Source organism: Lithobates pipiens, unplaced genomic scaffold (assembly GCF_037356315.1).
Source record: "Lithobates pipiens isolate NorthernLeopardFrog02 unplaced genomic scaffold, aLitPip1_a1.2 Scaffold_8, whole genome shotgun sequence".
In the NCBI taxonomy this organism is placed as follows: domain Eukaryota; kingdom Metazoa; phylum Chordata; class Amphibia; order Anura; family Ranidae; genus Lithobates; species Lithobates pipiens.
The window spans coordinates 271,573,409-271,594,216 of NW_027507903.1; the positions used below are offsets into that span (position 1 = coordinate 271,573,409).

The following is a 20,808-nucleotide window of genomic DNA, read 5'->3' on the forward strand; positions in this document are numbered from 1 at the left end:
GGTTGATAACCTGAGTTCAGTTTACCGTCCTTGCAAATGATACTCTTTGGTAATGAAGCAAAGAAGGAAGAAAGCCCATCTCGGATGCCTAACTTGATACAAATAACATCCTCAAAACAGCCAGTACTGGCAAGATACACTGAGTCATGGATATCACCTCTAGCTTTTCCACACACTTTTCTCACCAGGTCAGCTGAAAACATACGCCAATGGTCGTCAGGTTTTCCAGCTCAGCTGACTAAGCAGGAGAACCAAAGTCCACATTCCAATTGCCTTTGGGTCCAGAAAACAAGTTTGCCTAAACACCAAACACTTACAGCGATGGTCAGCTCATAAACAGTGAAGAAAAAGAGCTCACATTGAAGGTGTTGCACCTAAACTGTGCTTTGTATTGGCAGATTTGGCTTACGGCTGCCAGAGGGGCAAGGCATGGCAAGAGCTTTGAGTTTGCCAGACTGTGAAAAAGTTAAAGGTAAGCACTGTTTCTGCCCGGTTTCCTTTCGCGTGTGAGGCGAACGTGATAACCACTACACTACAGAAACCCATTCATGCTGTTTTTTTGAGCCTTGCAAACCGAAAGTCTACCCTAAAGTAAGATCGGTGAAAAGAGCTGCTGAAAGCGACATTGACAAAAAGCACTAGCGCGCTCAAATTGTTTCTGCCCGGTTTCGAACCTGGGACCTTTCGCGTGTTAGGCGAACGTGATAACCACTACACTACAGAAACCTATCACCACAGCATTTTTCAGGTTGGTTGCTCGGAGGTTGGGGTCACCGTATTAGCTATTATTTGCTTCTGGTTGGTTGATAACCTGAGTTCAGTTTACCGTCCTTGCAAATGATACTCTTTGGTAATGAAGCAAAGAAGGAAGAAAGCCCATCTCGGATGCCTAACTTGATACAAATAACATCCTCAAAACAGCCAGTACTGGCAAGATACACTGAGTCATGGATATCACCTCTAGCTTTTCCACACACTTTTCTCACCAGGTCAGCTGAAAACATACGCCAATGGTCGTCAGGTTTTCCAGCTCAGCTGACTAAGCAGGAGAACCAAAGTCCACATTCCAATTGCCTTTGGGTCCAGAAAACAAGTTTGCCTAAACACCAAACACTTACAGCGATGGTCAGCTCATAAACAGTGAAGAAAAAGAGCTCACATTGAAGGTGTTGCACCTAAACTGTGCTTTGTATTGGCAGATTTGGCTTACGGCTGCCAGAGGGGCAAGGCATGGCAAGAGCTTTGAGTTTGCCAGACTGTGAAAAAGTTAAAGGTAAGCACTGTTTCTGCCCGGTTTCCTTTCGCGTGTGAGGCGAACGTGATAACCACTACACTACAGAAACCCATTCATGCTGTTTTTTTGAGCCTTGCAAACCGAAAGTCTACCCTAAAGTAAGATCGGTGAAAAGAGCTGCTGAAAGCGACATTGACAAAAAGCACTAGCGCGCTCAAATTGTTTCTGCCCGGTTTCAAACCTGGGACCTTTCGCGTGTTAGGCGAACGTGATAACCACTACACTACAGAAACCTATCACCACAGCATTTTTCAGGTTGGTTGCTCGGAGGTTGGGGTCACCGTATTAGCTATTATTTGCTTCTGGTTGGTTGATAACCTGAGTTCAGTTTACCGTCCTTGCAAATGATACTCTTTGGTAATGAAGCAAAGAAGGAAGAAAGCCCATCTCGGATGCCTAACTTGATACAAATAACATCCTCAAAACAGCCAGTACTGGCAAGATACACTGAGTCATGGATATCACCTCTAGCTTTTCCACACACTTTTCTCACCAGGTCAGCTGAAAACATACGCCAATGGTCGTCAGGTTTTCCAGCTCAGCTGACTAAGCAGGAGAACCAAAGTCCACATTCCAATTGCCTTTGGGTCCAGAAAACAAGTTTGCCTAAACACCAAACACTTACAGCGATGGTCAGCTCATAAACAGTGAAGAAAAAGAGCTCACATTGAAGGTGTTGCACCTAAACTGTGCTTTGTATTGGCAGATTTGGCTTACGGCTGCCAGAGGGGCAAGGCATGGCAAGAGCTTTGAGTTTGACAGACTGTGAAAAAGTTAAAGGTAAGTACTGTTTCTGCCCGGTTTCGAACCGGGGACCTTTCGCGTGTGAGGCGAACGTGATAACCACTACACTACAGAAACCCATTCATGCTGTTTATTTGAGCCTTGCAAACCCGAAAGTCTACTCTAAAGTAAGATCGGTGAAAAGAGCTGCTGAAAGCGACATTGACAAAAAGCACTAACACGCTCAAAGTGTTTCTGCCCGGTTTCGAACCGGGGACCTTTCGCGTGTTAGGCGAACGTGATAACCACTACACTACAGAAACCTATCACGACACCACTTTTCGGGTTGGTTGCTCGGAGGTTGGGGTCAGCGTATTAGCTATTATTTGCTTCTGGTTGGTTGATAACCTGAGTTCAGTTTACCGTCCTTGCAAATGATACTCTTTGGTAATGAAGCAAAGAAGGAAGAAAGCCCATCTCGGATGCCTAACTTGATACAAATAACATCCTCAAAACAGCCAGTACTGGCAAGATACACTGAGTCATGGATATCACCTCTAGCTTTTCCACACACTTTTCTCACCAGGTCAGCTGAAAACATACGCCAATGGTCGTCAGGTTTTCCAGCTCAGCTGACTAAGCAGGAGAACCAAAGTCCACATTCCAATTGCCTTTGGGTCCAGAAAACAAGTTTGCCTAAACACCAAACACTTACAGCGATGGTCAGCTCATAAACAGTGAAGAAAAAGAGCTCACATTGAAGGTGTTGCACCTAAACTGTGCTTTGTATTGGCAGATTTGGCTTACGGCTGCCAGAGGGGCAAGGCATGGCAAGAGCTTTGAGTTTGCCAGACTGTGAAAAAGTTAAAGGTAAGCACTGTTTCTGCCCGGTTTCGAACCGGGGACCTTTCGCGTGTGAGGCGGACGTGATAACCACTACACTACAGAAACCGATTCATGCTATTTTTTGAGCCTTGCAGACCGAAAGTCTACCCTAAAGTAAGATCGGTGAAAAGAGCTGCTGAAAGCGACATTGACAAAAAGCACTAGCGCGCTCAGATTGTTTCTGCCCGGTTTCGAACCGGGGACCTTTCGCGTGTTAGGCGAACGTGATAACCACTACACTACAGAAACCTATCACGACAGCACTTTTCGGGTTGGTTGCTCGGAGGTTGGGGTCACCGTATTAGCTATTATTTGCTTCTGGTTGGTTGATAACCTGAGTTCAGTTTACCGTCCTTGCAAATGATACTCTTTGGTAATGAAGCAAAGAAGGAAGAAAGCCCATCTCGGATGCCTAACTTGATACAAATAACATCCTCAAAACAGCCAGTACTGGCAAGATACACTGAGTCATGGATATCACCTCTAGCTTTTCCACACACTTTTCTCACCAGGTCAGCTGAAAACATACGCCAATGGTCGTCAGGTTTTCCAGCTCAGCTGACTAAGCAGGAGAACCAAAGTCCACATTCCAATTGCCTTTGGGTCCAGAAAACAAGTTTGCCTAAACACCAAACACTTACAGCGATGGTCAGCTCATAAACAGTGAAGAAAAAGAGCTCACATTGAAGGTGTTGCACCTAAACTGTGCTTTGTATTGGCAGATTTGGCTTACGGCTGCCAGAGGGGCAAGGCATGGCAAGAGCTTTGAGTTTGCCAGACTGTGAAAAAGTTAAAGGTAAGTACTGTTTCTGGCCGGTTTCGAACCGGGGACCTTTCGCGTGTGAGGCGAACGTGATAACCACTACACTACAGAAACCCATTCATGCTGTTTTTTTGAGCCTTGCAAACCGAAAGTCTACCCTAAAGTAAGATCGGTGAAAAGAGCTGCTGAAAGCGACATTGACAAAAAGCACTAGCGCGCTCAAATTGTTTCTGCCCGGTTTCGAACCGGGGACCTTTCGAGTGTTAGGCGAACGTGATAACCACTACACTACAGAAACCTATCACGACAGCACTTTTCAAGTTGGTTGTTCGGAGGTTGGGGTCACCGTATTAGCTATTATTTGCTTCTGGTTGGTTGATAACCTGAGTTCAGTTTACCGTCCTTGCAAATGATACTCTTTGGTAATGAAGCAAAGAAGGAAGAAAGCCCATCTCGGATGCCTAACTTGATACAAATAACATCCTCAAAACAGCCAGTACTGGCAAGATACACTGAGTCATGGATATCACCTCTAGCTTTTCCACACACTTTTCTCACCAGGTCAGCTGAAAACATACGCCAATGGTCGTCAGGTTTTCCAGCTCAGCTGACTAAGCAGGAGAACCAAAGTCCACATTCCAATTGCCTTTGGGTCCAGAAAACAAGTTTGCCTAAACACCAAACACTTACAGCGATGGTCAGCTCATAAACAGTGAAGAAAAAGAGCTCACATTGAAGGTGTTGCACCTAAACTGTGCTTTGTATTGGCAGATTTGGCTTATGGCTGCCAGAGGGGCAAGGCATGGCAAGAGCTTTGAGTTTGCCAGACTGTGAAAAAGTTAAAGGTAAGCACTGTTTCTGCCCGGTTTCGAACTGGGGACCTTTCGCGTGTGAGGCGGACGTGATAACCACTACACTACAGAAACCGATTCATGCTGTTTTTTGAGCCTTGCAGACTGAAAGTCTACCCTAAAGTAAGATCGGTGAAAAGAGCTGCTGAAAGCGACATTGACAAAAAGCACTAGCGCGCTCAAATTGTTTCTGCCCGGTTTCGAACCGGGGACCTTTCGCGTGTTAGGCGAACGTGATAACGACTACACTACAGAAACCTATCACGACAGCACTTTTCAAGTTGGTTGTTCGGAGGTTGGGGTCACCGTATTAGCTATTATTTGCTTCTGGTTGGTTGATAACCTGAGTTCAGTTTACCGTCCTTGCAAATGATACTCTTTGGTAATGAAGCAAAGAAGGAAGAAAGCCCATCTCGGATGCCTAACTTGATACAAATAACATCCTCAAAACAGCCAGTACTGGCAAGATACACTGAGTCATGGATATCACCTCTAGCTTTTCCACACACTTTTCTCACCAGGTCAGCTGAAAACATACGCCAATGGTCGTCAGGTTTTCCAGCTCAGCTGACTAAGCAGGAGAACCAAAGTCCACATTCCAATTGCCTTTGGGTCCAGAAAACAAGTTTGCCTAAACACCAAACACTTACAGCGATGGTCAGCTCATAAACAGTGAAGAAAAAGAGCTCACATTGAAGGTGTTGCACCTAAACTGTGCTTTGTATTGGCAGATTTGGCTTATGGCTGCCAGAGGGGCAAGGCATGGCAAGAGCTTTGAGTTTGCCAGACTGTGAAAAAGTTAAAGGTAAGCACTGTTTCTGCCCGGTTTCGAACTGGGGACCTTTCGCGTGTGAGGCGGACGTGATAACCACTACACTACAGAAACCGATTCATGCTGTTTTTTGAGCCTTGCAGACTGAAAGTCTACCCTAAAGTAAGATCGGTGAAAAGAGCTGCTGAAAGCGACATTGACAAAAAGCACTAGCGCGCTCAAATTGTTTCTGCCCGGTTTCGAACCGGGGACCTTTCGCGTGTTAGGCGAACGTGATAACGACTACACTACAGAAACCTATCACGACAGCACTTTTCAAGTTGGTTGTTCGGAGGTTGGGGTCACCGTATTAGCTATTATTTGCTTCTGGTTGGTTGATAACCTGAGTTCAGTTTACCGTCCTTGCAAATGATACTCTTTGGTAATGAAGCAAAGAAGGAAGAAAGCCCATCTCGGATGCCTAACTTGATACAAATAACATCCTCAAAACAGCCAGTACTGGCAAGATACACTGAGTCATGGATATCACCTCTAGCTTTTCCACACACTTTTCTCACCAGGTCAGCTGAAAACATACGCCAATGGTCGTCAGGTTTTCCAGCTCAGCTGACTAAGCAGGAGAACCAAAGTCCACATTCCAATTGCCTTTGGGTCCAGAAAACAAGTTTGCCTAAACACCAAACACTTACAGCGATGGTCAGCTCATAAACAGTGAAGAAAAAGAGCTCACATTGAAGGTGTTGCACCTAAACTGTGCTTTGTATTGGCAGATTTGGCTTATGGCTGCCAGAGGGGCAAGGCATGGCAAGAGCTTTGAGTTTGCCAGACTGTGAAAAAGTTAAAGGTAAGCACTGTTTCTGCCCGGTTTCGAACTGGGGACCTTTCGCGTGTGAGGCGGACGTGATAACCACTACACTACAGAAACCGATTCATGCTGTTTTTTGAGCCTTGCAGACCGAAAGTCTACCCTAAAGTAAGATCGGTGAAAAGAGCTGCTGAAAGCGACATTGACAAAAAGCACTAGCGCGCTCAAATTGTTTCTGCCCGGTTTCGAACCGGGGACCTTTCGCGTGTTAGGCGAACGTGATAACGACTACACTACAGAAACCTATCACGACAGCACTTTTCGGGTTGGTTGCTCGGAGGTTGGGGTCACCGTATTAGCTATTATTTGCTTCTGGTTGGTTGATAACCTGAGTTCAGTTTACCGTCCTTGCAAATGATACTCTTTGGTAATGAAGCAAAGAAGGAAGAAAGCCCATCTCGGATGCCTAACTTGATACAAATAACATCCTCAAAACAGCCAGTACTGGCAAGATACACTGAGTCATGGATATCACCTCTAGCTTTTCCACACACTTTTCTCACCAGGTCAGCTGAAAACATACGCCAATGGTCGTCAGGTTTTCCAGCTCAGCTGACTAAGCAGGAGAACCAAAGTCCACATTCCAATTGCCTTTGGGTCCAGAAAACAAGTTTGCCTAAACACCAAACACTTACAGCGATGGTCAGCTCATAAACAGTGAAGAAAAAGAGCTCACATTGAAGGTGTTGCACCTAAACTGTGCTTTGTATTGGCAGATTTGGCTTATGGCTGCCAGAGGGGCAAGGCATGGCAAGAGCTTTGAGTTTGCCAGACTGTGAAAAAGTTAAAGGTAAGCACTGTTTCTGCCCGGTTTCGAACTGGGGACCTTTCGCGTGTGAGGCGGACGTGATAACCACTACACTACAGAAACCGATTCATGCTGTTTTTTGAGCCTTGCAGACTGAAAGTCTACCCTAAAGTAAGATCGGTGAAAAGAGCTGCTGAAAGCGACATTGACAAAAAGCACTAGCGCGCTCAAATTGTTTCTGCCCGGTTTCGAACCGGGGACCTTTCGCGTGTTAGGCGAACGTGATAACGACTACACTACAGAAACCTATCACGACAGCACTTTTCAAGTTGGTTGTTCGGAGGTTGGGGTCACCGTATTAGCTATTATTTGCTTCTGGTTGGTTGATAACCTGAGTTCAGTTTACCGTCCTTGCAAATGATACTCTTTGGTAATGAAGCAAAGAAGGAAGAAAGCCCATCTCGGATGCCTAACTTGATACAAATAACATCCTCAAAACAGCCATTACTGGCAAGATACACTGAGTCATGGATATCACCTCTAGCTTTTCCACACAATTTTCTCACCAGGTCAGCTGAAAACATACGCCAATGGTCGTCAGGTTTTCCAGCTCAGCTGACTAAGCAGGAGAACCAAAGTCCACATTCCAATTGCATTTGGGTCCAGAAAACAAGTTTGCCTAAACACCAAACACTTACAGCGATGGTCAGCTCATAAACAGTGAAGAAAAAGAGCTCACATTGAAGGTGTTGCACCTAAACTGTGCTTTGTATTGGCAGGTTTGGCTTACGGCTGCCAGAGGGGCAAGGCATGGCAAGAGCTTTGAGTTTGCCAGACTGTGAAAAAGTTAAAGGTAAGTACTGTTTCTGGCCGGATTCGAACCGGGGACCTTTCGCGTGTGAGGCGAACGTGATAACCACTACACTACAGAAACCCATTCATGCTGTTTGTTTGAGCCTTGCAAACCGAAAGTCTACCCTAAAGTAAGATCGGTGAAAAGAGCTGCTGAAAGCGACATTGACAAAAAGCACTAGCGCGCTCAAATTGTTTCCGCCCGGTTTCGAACCGGGGACCTTTCGCGTGTTAGGCGAACGTGATAACCACTACACTACAGAAACCTATCACGACAGCACTTTTCGGGTTGGTTGCTCGGAGGTTGGGGTCAGCGTATTAGCTATTATTTGCTTCTGGTTGGTTGATAACCTGAGTTCAGTTTACCGTCCTTGCAAATGATACTCTTTGGTAATGAAGCAAAGAAGGAAGAAAGCCCATCTCGGATGCCTAACTTGATACAAATAACATCCTCAAAACAGCCAGTACTGGCAAGATACACTGAGTCATGGATATCACCTCTAGCTTTTCCACACACTTTTCTCACCAGGTCAGCTGAAAACATACGCCAATGGTCGTCAGGTTTTCCAGCTCAGCTGACTAAGCAGGAGAACCAAAGTCCACATTCCAATTGCCTTTGGGTCCAGAAAACAAGTTTGCCTAAACACCAAACACTTACAGCGATGGTCAGCTCATAAACAGTGAAGAAAAAGAGCTCACATTGAAGGTGTTGCACCTAAACTGTGCTTTGTATTGGCAGATTTGGCTTACGGCTGCCAGAGGGGCAAGGCATGGCAAGAGCTTTGAGTTTGCCAGACTGTGAAAAAGTTAAAGGTAAGCACTGTTTCTGCCCGGTTTCGAACCGGGGACCTTTCGCGTGTGAGGCGGACATGATAACCACTACACTACAGAAACCCATTCATGCTGTTTTTTGAGCCTTGCAGACCGAAAGTCTACCCTAAAGTAAGATCGGTGAAAAGAGCTGCTGAAAGCGACATTGACAAAAAGCACTAGCGCGCTCAAATTGTTTCTGCCCGGTTTCGAACCGGGGACCTTTCGCGTGTTAGGCGAACGTGATAACGACTACACTACAGAAACCTATCACGACAGCACTTTTCGGGTTGGTTGCTCGGAGGTTGGGGTCACCGTATTAGCTATTATTTGCTTCTGGTTGGTTGATAACCTGAGTTCAGTTTACCGTCCTTGCAAATGATACTCTTTGGTAATGAAGCAAAGAAGGAAGAAAGCCTATCTCGGATGCCTAACTTGATACAAATAACATCCTCAAAACAGCCAGTACTGGCAAGATACACTGAGTCATGGATATCACCTCTAGCTTTTCCACACACTTTTCTCACCAGGTCAGCTGAAAACATACGCCAATGGTCGTCAGGTTTTCCAGCTCAGCTGACTAAGCAGGAGAACCAAAGTCCACATTCCAATTGCCTTTGGGTCCAGAAAACAAGTTTGCCTAAACACCAAACACTTACAGCGATGGTCAGCTCATAAACAGTGAAGAAAAAGAGCTCACATTGAAGGTGTTGCACCTAAACTGTGCTTTGTATTGGCAGATTTGGCTTACGGCTGCCAGAGGGGCAAGGCATGGCAAGAGCTTTGAGTTTGCCAGACTGTGAAAAAGTTAAAGGTAAGCACTGTTTCTGCCCGGTTTCGGACCGGGGACCTTTCGCGTGTGAGGCGAACGTGATAACCACTACACTACAGAAACCCATTCATGCTGTTATTTTGAGCCTTGCAAACCGAAAGTCTACCCTAAAGTAAGATCGGTGAAAAGAGCTGCTGAAAGCGACATTGACAAAAAGCACTAGCGTGCTCAAATTGTTTCTGCCCGGTTTCAAACCGGGGACCTTTCGCGTGTTAGGCGAACGTGATAACCACTACACTACAGAAACCTATCACGACAGCACTTTTCGGGTTGGTTGCTCGGAGGTTGGGGTCACCGTATTAGCTATTATTTGCTTCTGGTTGGTTGATAACCTGAGTTCAGATTACCGTCCTTGCAAATGATACTCTTTGGTAATGAAGCAAAGAAGGAAGAAAGCCCATCTCGGATGCCTAACTTGATACAAATAACATCCTCAAAACAGCCAGTACTGGCAAGATACACTGAGTCATGGATATCACCTCTAGCTTTTCCACACACTTTTCTCACCAGGTCAGCTGAAAACATACGCCAATGGTCGTCAGGTTTTCCAGCTCAGCTGACTAAGCAGGAGAACCAAAGTCCACATTCCAATTGCCTTTGGGTCCAGAAAACAAGTTTGCCTAAACACCAAACACTTACAGCGATGGTCAGCTCATAAACAGTGAAGAAAAAGAGCTCACATTGAAGGTGTTGCACCTAAACTGTGCTTTGTATTGGCAGATTTGGCTTACGGCTGCCAGAGGGGCAAGGCATGGCAAGAGCTTTGAGTTTGCCAGACTGTGAAAAAGTTAAAGGTAAGCACTGTTTCTGCCCGGTTTCGAACCGGGGACCTTTCGCGTGTGAGGCAAACGTGATAACCACTACCCTACAGAAACCCATTCATGCTGTTTTTTTGAGCCTTGCAAACCGAAAGTCTACCCTAAAGTAAGATCGGTGAAAAGAGCTGCTGAAAGCGACATTGACAAAAAGCACTAGCGCGCTCAAATTGTTTCTGCCCGGTTTCGAACCGGGGACCTTTCGCGTGTTAGACGAACGTGATAACCACTACACTACAGAAACCTATCACAACAGCATTTTTCGGGTTGGTTGCTCGGAGGTTGGGGTCACCGTATTAGCTATTATTTGCTTCTGGTTGGTTGATAACCTGAGTTCAGTTTACCGTCCTTGCAAATGATACTCTTTGGTAATGAAGCAAAGAAGGAAGAAAGCCCATCTCGGATGCCTAACTTGATACAAATAACATCCTCAAAACAGCCAGTACTGGCAAGATACACTGAGTCATGGATATCACCTCTAGCTTTTCCACACACTTTTCTCACCAGGTCAGCTGAAAACATACGCCAATGGTCGTCAGGTTTTCCAGCTCAGCTGACTAAGCAGGAGAACCAAAGTCCACATTCCAATTGCCTTTGGGCCCAGAAAACAAGTTTGCCTAAACACCAAACACTTACAGCGATGGTCAGCTCATAAACAGTGAAGAAAAATAGCTCACATTGAAGGTGTTGCACCTAAACTGTGCTTTGTATTGGCAGATTTGGCTTACGGCTGCCAGAGGGGCAAGGCATGGCAAGAGCTTTGAGTTTGCCAGACTGTGAAAAAGTTAAAGGTAAGCACTGTTTCTGCCCGGTTTCGAATCGGGGACCTTTCGCGTGTGAGGCGCACGTGATAACCACTACACTACAGAAACCCATTCATGCTGTTTTTTTGAGCCTTGCAAACCGAAAGTCTACCCTAAAGTAAGATCGGTGAAAAGAGCTGCTGAAAGCGACATTGACAAAAAGCACCAGCGCGCTCAAATTGTTTCTGCCCGGTTTCGAACAGGGGACCTTTTGCGTGTTAGGCGAACGTGATAACCACTACACTACAGAAACCTATCACGACAGCACATTTCGGGTTGGTTGCTCGGAGGTTGGGGTCACCGTATTAGCTATTATTTGCTTCTGGTTGGTTGATAACCTGAGTTCAGTTTACCGTCCTTGCAAATGATACTCTTTGGTAATGAAGCAAAGAAGGAAGAAAGCCCATCTCGGATGCCTAACTTGATACAAATAACATCCTCAAAACAGCCAGTACTGGCAAGATACACTGAGTCATGGATATCACCTCTAGCTTTTCCACACACTTTTCTCACCAGGTCAGCTGAAAACATACGCCAATGGTCGTCAGGTTTTCCAGCTCAGCTGACTAAGCAGGAGAACCAAAGTCCACATTCCAATTGCCTTTGGGCCCAGAAAACAAGTTTGCCTAAACACCAAACACTTACAGCGATGGTCAGCTCATAAACAGTGAAGAAAAAGAGCTCACATTGAAGGTGTTGCACCTAAACTGTGCTTTGTATTGGCAGATTTGGCTTACGGCTGCCAGAGGGGCAAGGCATGGCAAGAGCTTTGAGTTTGCCAGACTGTGAAAAAGTTAAAGGTAAGCACTGTTTCTGCCCGGGGACCTTTCGCGTGTGAGGCGAACGTGATAACCACTACACTACAGAAACCCATTCATGCTGTTTTTTTGAGCCTTGCAAACCGAAAGTCTACCCTAAAGTAAGATCGGTGAAAAGAGCTGCTGAAAGCGACATTGACAAAAAGCACTAGCGCGCTCAAATTGTTTCTGCCCGGTTTCGAACCGGGGACCTTTCGCGTGTTAGGCGAACGTGATAACCTCTACACTACAGAAACCTATCATGACAGCACTTTTGGGTTGGTTGCTCGGAGGTTGGGGTCACCGTATTAGCTATTATTTGCTTCTGGTTGGTTGATAACCTGAGTTCAGTTTACCGTCCTTGCAAATGATACTCTTTGGTAATGAAGCAAAGAAGGAAGAAAGCCCATCTCGGATGCCTAACTTGATACAAATAACATCCTCAAAACAGCCAGTACTGGCAAGATACACTGAGTCATGGATATCACCTCTAGCTTTTCCACACACTTTTCTCACCAGGTCAGCTGAAAACATACGCCAATGGTCGTCAGGTTTTCCAGCTCAGCTGACTAAGCAGGAGAACCAAAGTCCACATTCCAATTGCCTTTGGGTCCAGAAAACAAGTTTGCCTAAACACCAAACACTTACAGCGATGGTCAGCTCATAAACAGTGAAGAAAAAGAGCTCACATTGAAGGTGTTGCACCTAAACTATGCTTTGTATTGGCAGATTTGGCTTACGGCTGCCAGAGGGGCAAGGCATGGCAAGAGCTTTGAGTTTGCCAGACTGTGAAAAAGTTAAAGGTAAGCACTGTTTCTGCCCGGTTTCGAACCGGGGACCTTTCGCGTGTGAGGCGAACGTGATAACCACTACACTACAGAAACCCATTCATGCTGTTTATTTGAGCCTTGCAAACCGAAAGTCTACCCTAAAGTAAGATCGGTGAAAAGAGCTGCTGAAAGCGACATTGACAAAAAGCACTAACGCGCTCAAATTGTTTCTGCCCGGTTTCGAACCGGGGACCTTTCGCGTGTTAGGCGAACGTGATAACCACTACACTACAGAAACCTATCACGACAGCACTTTTCGGGTTGGTTGCTCGGAGGTTGGGGTCACCGTATTAGCTATTATTTGCTTCTGGTTGGTTGATAACCTGAGTTCAGATTACCGTCCTTGCAAATGATACTCTTTGGTAATGAAGCAAAGAAGGAAGAAAGCCCATCTCGGATGCCTAACTTGATACAAATAACATCCTCAAAACAGCCAGTACTGGCAAGATACACTGAGTCATGGATATCACCTCTAGCTTTTCCACACACTTTTCTCACCAGGTCAGCTGAAAACATACGCCAATGGTCGTCAGGTTTTCCAGCTCAGCTGACTAAGCAGGAGAACCAAAGTCCACATTCCAATTGCCTTTGGGTCCAGAAAACAAGTTTGCCTAAACACCAAACACTTACAGCGATGGTCAGCTCATAAACAGTGAAGAAAAAGAGCTCACATTGAAGGTGTTGCACCTAAACTGTGCTTTGTATTGGCAGATTTGGCTTACGGCTGCCAGAGGGGCAAGGCATGGCAAGAGCTTTGAGTTTGCCAGACTGTGAAAAAGTTAAAGGTAAGCACTGTTTCTGCCCGGTTTCGAACCGGGGACCTTTCGCGTGTGAGGCAAACGTGATAACCACTACCCTACAGAAACCCATTCATGCTGTTTTTTTGAGCCTTGCAAACCGAAAGTCTACCCTAAAGTAAGATCGGTGAAAAGAGCTGCTGAAAGCGACATTGACAAAAAGCACTAGCGCGCTCAAATTGTTTCTGCCCGGTTTCGAACCGGGGACCTTTCGCGTGTTAGACGAACGTGATAACCACTACACTACAGAAACCTATCACAACAGCATTTTTCGGGTTGGTTGCTCGGAGGTTGGGGTCACCGTATTAGCTATTATTTGCTTCTGGTTGGTTGATAACCTGAGTTCAGTTTACCGTCCTTGCAAATGATACTCTTTGGTAATGAAGCAAAGAAGGAAGAAAGCCCATCTCGGATGCCTAACTTGATACAAATAACATCCTCAAAACAGCCAGTACTGGCAAGATACACTGAGTCATGGATATCACCTCTAGCTTTTCCACACACTTTTCTCACCAGGTCAGCTGAAAACATACGCCAATGGTCGTCAGGTTTTCCAGCTCAGCTGACTAAGCAGGAGAACCAAAGTCCACATTCCAATTGCCTTTGGGTCCAGAAAACAAGTTTGCCTAAACACCAAACACTTACAGCGATGGTCAGCTCATAAACAGTGAAGAAAAAGAGCTCACATTGAAGGTGTTGCACCTAAACTGTGCTTTGTATTGGCAGATTTGGCTTACGGCTGCCAGGGGGGCAAGGCATGGCAAGAGCTTTGAGTTTGCCAGACTGTGAAAAAGTTAAAGGTAAGTACTGTTTCTGGCCGGTTTCGAACCGGGGACCTTTCGCGTGTGAGGCGAACGTGATAACCACTACACTACAGAAACCCATTCATGCTGTTTATTTGAGCCTTGCAAACCGAAAGTCTACCCTAAAGTAAGATCGGTGAAAAGAGCTGCTGAAAGCGACATTGACAAAAAGCACTAGCGCGCTCAAATTGTTTCCGCCCGGTTTCGAACCGGGGACCTTTCGCGTGTTAGGCGAACGTGATAACCACTACACTACAGAAACCTATCACGACAGCACTTTTCGGGTTGGTTGCTCGGAGGTTGGGGTCACCGTATTAGCTATTATTTGCTTCTGGTTGGTTGATAACCTGAGTTCAGTTTACCGTCCTTGCAAATGATACTCTTTGGTAATGAAGCAAAGAAGGAAGAAAGCCCATCTCGGATGCCTAACTTGATACAAATAACATCCTCAAAACAGCCAGTACTGGCAAGATACACTGAGTCATGGATATCACCTCTAGCTTTTCCACACACTTTTCTCACCAGGTCAGCTGAAAACATACGCCAATGGTCGTCAGGTTTTCCAGCTCAGCTGACTAAGCAGGAGAACCAAAGTCCACATTCCAATTGCCTTTGGGTCCAGAAAACAAGTTTGCCTAAACACCAAACACTTACAGCGATGGTCAGCTCATAAACAGTGAAGAAAAAGAGCTCACATTGAAGGTGTTGCACCTAAACTATGCTTTGTATTGGCAGATTTGGCTTACGGCTGCCAGAGGGGCAAGGCATGGCAAGAGCTTTGAGTTTGCCAGACTGTGAAAAAGTTAAAGGTAAGCACTGTTTCTGCCCGGTTTCGAACCGGGGACCTTTCGCGTGTGAGGCGAACGTGATAACCACTACACTACAGAAACCCATTCATGCTGTTTATTTGAGCCTTGCAAACCGAAAGTCTACCCTAAAGTAAGATCGGTGAAAAGAGCTGCTGAAAGCGACATTGACAAAAAGCACTAACGCGCTCAAATTGTTTCTGCCCAGTTTCGAACCGGGGACCTTTCGCGTGTTAGGCGAACGTGATAACCACTACACTAAAGAAACCTATCACGACAGCACTTTTCGGGTTGGTTGCTCGGAGGTTGGGGTCAGCGTATTAGCTATTATTTGCTTCTGGTTGGTTGATAACCTGAGTTCAGTTTACCGTCCTTGCAAATGATACTCTTTGGTAATGAAGCAAAGAAGGAAGAAAGCCCATCTCGGATGCCTAACTTGATACAAATAACATCCTCAAAACAGCCAGTACTGGCAAGATACACTGAGTCATGGATATCACCTCTAGCTTTTCCACACACTTTTCTCACCAGGTCAGCTGAAAACATACGCCAATGGTCGTCAGGTTTTCCAGCTCAGCTGACTAAGCAGGAGAACCAAAGTCCACATTCCAATTGCCTTTGGGTCCAGAAAACAAGTTTGCCTAAACACCAAACACTTACAGCGATGGTCAGCTCATAAACAGTGAAGAAAAAGAGCTCACATTGAAGGTGTTGCACCTAAACTGTGCTTTGTATTGGCAGATTTGGCTTACGGCTGCCAGAGGGGCAAGGCATGGCAAGAGCTTTGAGTTTGCCAGACTGTGAAAAAGTTAAAGGTAAGCACTGTTTCTGCCCGGTTTCCTTTCGCGTGTGAGGCGAACGTGATAACCACTACACTACAGAAACCCATTCATGCTGTTTTTTTGAGCCTTGCAAACCGAAAGTCTACCCTAAAGTAAGATCGGTGAAAAGAGCTGCTGAAAGCGACATTGACAAAAAGCACTAGCGCGCTCAAATTGTTTCTGCCCGGTTTCGAACCTGGGACCTTTCGCGTGTTAGGCGAACGTGATAACCACTACACTACAGAAACCTATCACGACAGCATTTTTCAGGTTGGTTGCTCGGAGGTTGGGGTCACCGTATTAGCTATTATTTGCTTCTGGTTGGTTGATAACCTGAGTTCAGTTTACCGTCCTTGCAAATGATACTCTTTGGTAATGAAGCAAAGAAGGAAGAAAGCCCATCTCGGATGCCTAACTTGATACAAATAACATCCTCAAAACAGCCAGTACTGGCAAGATACACTGAGTCATGGATATCACCTCTAGCTTTTCCACATACTTTTCTCACCAGGTCAGCTGAAAACATACGCCAATGGTCGTCAGGTTTTCCAGCTCAGCTGACTAAGCAGGAGAACCAAAGTCCACATTCCAATTGCCTTTGGGTCCAGAAAACAAGTTTGCCTAAACACCAAACACTTACAGCGATGGTCAGCTCATAAACAGTGAAGAAAAAGAGCTCACATTGAAGGTGTTGCACCTAAACTGTGCTTTGTATTGGCAGATTTGGCTTACGGCTGCCAGAGGGGCAAGGCATGGCAAGAGCTTTGAGTTTGCCAGACTGTGAAAAAGTTAAAGGTAAGCACTGTTTCTGCCCGGTTTCCTTTCGCGTGTGAGGCGAACGTGATAACCACTACACTACAGAAACCCATTCATGCTGTTTTTTTGAGCCTTGCAAACCGAAAGTCTACCCTAAAGTAAGATCGGTGAAAAGAGCTGCTGAAAGCGACATTGACAAAAAGCACTAGCGCGCTCAAATTGTTTCTGCCCGGTTTCGAACCTGGGACCTTTCGCGTGTTAGGCGAACGTGATAACCACTACACTACAGAAACCTATCACGACAGCATGTTTCAGGTTGGTTGCTCGGAGGTTGGGGTCACCGTATTAGCTATTATTTGCTTCTGGTTGGTTGATAACCTGAGTTCAGTTTACCGTCCTTGCAAATGATACTCTTTGGTAATGAAGCAAAGAAGGAAGAAAGCCCATCTCGGATGCCTAACTTGATACAAATAACATCCTCAAAACAGCCAGTACTGGCAAGATACACTGAGTCATGGATATCACCTCTAACTTTTCCACACACTTTTCTCACCAGGTCAGCTGAAAACATACGCCAATGGTCGTCAGGTTTTCCAGCTCAGCTGACTAAGCAGGAGAACCAAAGTCCACATTCCAATTGCCTTTGGGTCCAGAAAACAAGTTTGCCTAAACACCAAACACTTACAGTGATGGTCAGCTCATAAACAGTGAAGAAAAAGAGCTCACATTGAAGGTGTTGCACCTAAACTGTGCTTTGTATTGGCAGATTTGGCTTACGGCTGCCAGAGGGGCAAGGCATGGCAAGAGCTTTGAGTTTGACAGACTGTGAAAAAGTTAAAGGTAAGTACTGTTTCTGCCCGGTTTCGAACCGGGGACCTTTCGCGTGTGAGGCGGACGTGATAACCACTACACTACAGAAACCGATTCATGCCGTTTTTTGAGCCTTGCAGACCGAAAGTCTACCCTAAAGTAAGATCGGTGAAAAGAGCTGCTGAAAGCGACATTGACAAAAAGCACTAGCGCGCTCAAATTGTTTCTGCCCGGTTTCGAACCGGGGACCTTTCGCGTGTTAGGCGAACGTGATAACCACTACACTACAGAAACCTATCACGACAGCACTTTTCGGGTTGGTTGCTCGGAGGTTGGGGTCACCGTATTAGCTATTATTTGCTTCTGGTTGGTTGATAACCTGAGTTCAGTTTACCGTCCTTGCAAATGATACTCTTTGGTAATGAAGCAAAGAAGGAAGAAAGCCCATCTCGGATGCCTAACTTGATACAAATAACATCCTCAAAACAGCCAGTACTGGCAAGATACACTGAGTCATGGATATCACCTCTAGCTTTTCCACACACTTTTCTCACCAGGTCAGCTGAAAACATACGCCAATGGTCGTCAGGTTTTCCAGCTCAGCTGACTAAGCAGGAGAACCAAAGTCCACATTCCAATTGCCTTTGGGTCCAGAAAACAAGTTTGCCTAAACACCAAACACTTACAGCGATGGTCAGCTCATAAACAGTGAAGAAAAAGAGCTCACATTGAAGGTGTTGCACCTAAACTGTGCTTTGTATTGGCAGATTTGGCTTACGGCTGCCAGGGGGGCAAGGCATGGCAAGAGCTTTGAGTTTGCCAGACTGTGAAAAAGTTAAAGGTAAGTACTGTTTCTGGCCGGTTTCGAACCGGGGACCTTTCGCGTGTGAGGCGAACGTGATAACCACTACACTACAGAAACCCATTCATGCTGTTTATTTGAGCCTTGCAAACCGAAAGTCTACCCTAAAGTAAGATCGGTGAAAAGAGCTGCTGAAAGCGACATTGACAAAAAGCACTAGCGCGCTCAAATTGTTTCCGCCCGGTTTCGAACCGGGGACCTTTCGCGTGTTAGGCGAACGTGATAACCACTACACTACAGAAACCTATCACGACAGCACTTTTCGGGTTGGTTGCTCGGAGGTTGGGGTCACCGTATTAGCTATTATTTGCTTCTGGTTGGTTGATAACCTGAGTTCAGTTTACCGTCCTTGCAAATGATACTCTTTGGTAATGAAGCAAAGAAGGAAGAAAGCCCATCTCGGATGCCTAACTTGATACAAATAACATCCTCAAAACAGCCAGTACTGGCAAGATACACTGAGTCATGGATATCACCTCTAGCTTTTCCACACACTTTTCTCACCAGGTCAGCTGAAAACATACGCCAATGGTCGTCAGGTTTTCCAGCTCAGCTGACTAAGCAGGAGAACCAAAGTCCACATTCCAATTGCCTTTGGGTCCAGAAAACAAGTTTGCCTAAACACCAAACACTTACAGCGATGGTCAGCTCATAAACAGTGAAGAAAAAGAGCTCACATTGAAGGTGTTGCACCTAAACTGTGCTTTGTATTGGCAGATTTGGCTTACGGCTGCCAGAGGGGCAAGGCATGGCAAGAGCTTTGAGTTTGCCAGACTGTGAAAAAGTTAAAGGTAAGCACTGTTTCTGCCCGGTTTCGGACCGGGGACCTTTCGCGTGTGAGGCGAACGTGATAACCACTACACTACAGAAACCCATTCATGCTGTTATTTTGAGCCTTGCAAACCGAAAGTCTACCCTAAAGTAAGATCGGTGAAAAGAGCTGCTGAAAGCGACATTGACAAAAAGCACTAGCGTGCTCAAATTGTTTCTGCCCGGTTTCAAACCGGGGACCTTTCGCGTGTTAGGCGAACGTGATAACCACTACACTACAGAAACCTATCACGACAGCACTTTTCGGGTTGGTTGCTCGGAGGTTGGGGTCACCGTATTAGCTATTATTTGCTTCTGGTTGGTTGATAACCTGAGTTCAGATTACCGTCCTTGCAAATGATACTCTTTGGTAATGAAGCAAAGAAGGAAGAAAGCCCATCTCGGATGCCTAACTTGATACAAATAACATCCTCAAAACAGCCAGTACTGGCAAGATACACTGAGTCATGGATATCACCTCTAGCTTTTCCACACACTTTTCTCACCAGGTCAGCTGAAAACATACGCCAATGGTCGTCAGGTTTTCCAGCTCAGCTGACTAAGCAGGAGAACCAAAGTCCACATTCCAATTGCCTTTGGGTCCAGAAAACAAGTTTGCCTAAACACCAAACACTTACAGCGATGGTCAGCTCATAAACAGTGAAGAAAAAGAGCTCACATTGAAGGTGTTGCACCTAAACTGTGCTTTGTATTGGCAGATTTGGCTTACGGCTGCCAGAGGGGCAAGGCATGGCAAGAGCTTTGAGTTTGCCAGACTGTGAAAAAGTTAAAGGTAAGCACTGTTTCTGCCCGGTTTCGAACCGGGGACCTTTCGCGTGTGAGGCAAACGTGATAACCACTACCCTACAGAAACCCATTCATGCTGTTTTTTTGAGCCTTGCAAACCGAAAGTCTACCCTAAAGTAAGATCGGTGAAAAGAGCTGCTGAAAGCGACATTGACAAAAAGCACTAGCGCGCTCAAATTGTTTCTGCCCGGTTTCGAACCGGGGACCTTTCGCGTGTTAGACGAACGTGATAACCACTACACTACAGAAACCTATCACAACAGCATTTTTCGGGTTGGTTGCTCGGAGGTTGGGGTCACCGTATTAGCTATTATTTGCTTCTGGTTGGTTGATAACCTGAGTTCAGTTTACCGTCCTTGCAAATGATACTCTTTGGTAATGAAGCAAAGAAGGAAGAAAGCCCATCTCGGATGCCTAACTTGATACAAATAACATCCTCAAAACAGCCAGTACTGGCAAGATACACTGAGTCATGGATATCACCTCTAGCTTTTCCACACACTTTTCTCACCAGGTCAGCTGAAAACATACGCCAATGGTCGTCAGGTTTTCCAGCTCAGCTGACTAAGCAGGAGAACCAAAGTCCACATTCCAATTGCCTTTGGGCCCAGAAAACAAGTTTGCCTAAACACCAAACACTTACAGCGATGGTCAGCTCATAAACAGTGAAGAAAAATAGCTCACATTGAAGGTGTTGCACCTAAACTGTGCTTTGTATTGGCAGATTTGGCTTACGGCTGCCAGAGGGGCAAGGCATGGCAAGAGCTTTGAGTTTGCCAGACTGTGAAAAAGTTAAAGGTAAGCACTGTTTCTGCCCGGTTTCGAATCGGGGACCTTTCGCGTGTGAGGCGCACGTGATAACCACTACACTACAGAAACCCATTCATGCTGTTTTT

The 20,808-nt window shown here is 45.8% G+C and overlaps 7 non-coding genes across 7 annotated transcripts; all 7 read right to left on the bottom strand.

Annotated features, from left to right (window-relative positions):
- Nucleotides 1-2,082: 2,082 nt before the first annotated feature.
- On the bottom strand, nt 2,083-2,155 carry TRNAV-CAC (transfer RNA valine (anticodon CAC)). Its single transcript has one exon. It is a non-coding gene; the product is annotated as a tRNA-Val (tRNA).
- Nucleotides 2,156-2,267: 112 nt separating this feature from the next.
- TRNAV-AAC (transfer RNA valine (anticodon AAC)) lies at nt 2,268-2,340 on the bottom strand. The gene has a single exon. It is a non-coding gene; the product is annotated as a tRNA-Val (tRNA).
- Nucleotides 2,341-3,078: 738 nt separating this feature from the next.
- Nucleotides 3,079-3,151, bottom strand: TRNAV-AAC (transfer RNA valine (anticodon AAC)). Its single transcript has one exon. It is a non-coding gene; the product is annotated as a tRNA-Val (tRNA).
- A 9,470-nt stretch (nt 3,152-12,621) lies between these two features.
- On the bottom strand, nt 12,622-12,694 carry TRNAV-CAC (transfer RNA valine (anticodon CAC)). Its single transcript has one exon. It is a non-coding gene; the product is annotated as a tRNA-Val (tRNA).
- Nucleotides 12,695-12,805: 111 nt separating this feature from the next.
- Nucleotides 12,806-12,878, bottom strand: TRNAV-AAC (transfer RNA valine (anticodon AAC)). Its single transcript has one exon. It is a non-coding gene; the product is annotated as a tRNA-Val (tRNA).
- Nucleotides 12,879-15,057: 2,179 nt separating this feature from the next.
- Nucleotides 15,058-15,130, bottom strand: TRNAV-CAC (transfer RNA valine (anticodon CAC)). Its single transcript has one exon. It is a non-coding gene; the product is annotated as a tRNA-Val (tRNA).
- Nucleotides 15,131-17,654: 2,524 nt separating this feature from the next.
- TRNAV-AAC (transfer RNA valine (anticodon AAC)) lies at nt 17,655-17,727 on the bottom strand. The gene has a single exon. It is a non-coding gene; the product is annotated as a tRNA-Val (tRNA).
- Nucleotides 17,728-20,808: the final 3,081 nt, after the last annotated feature.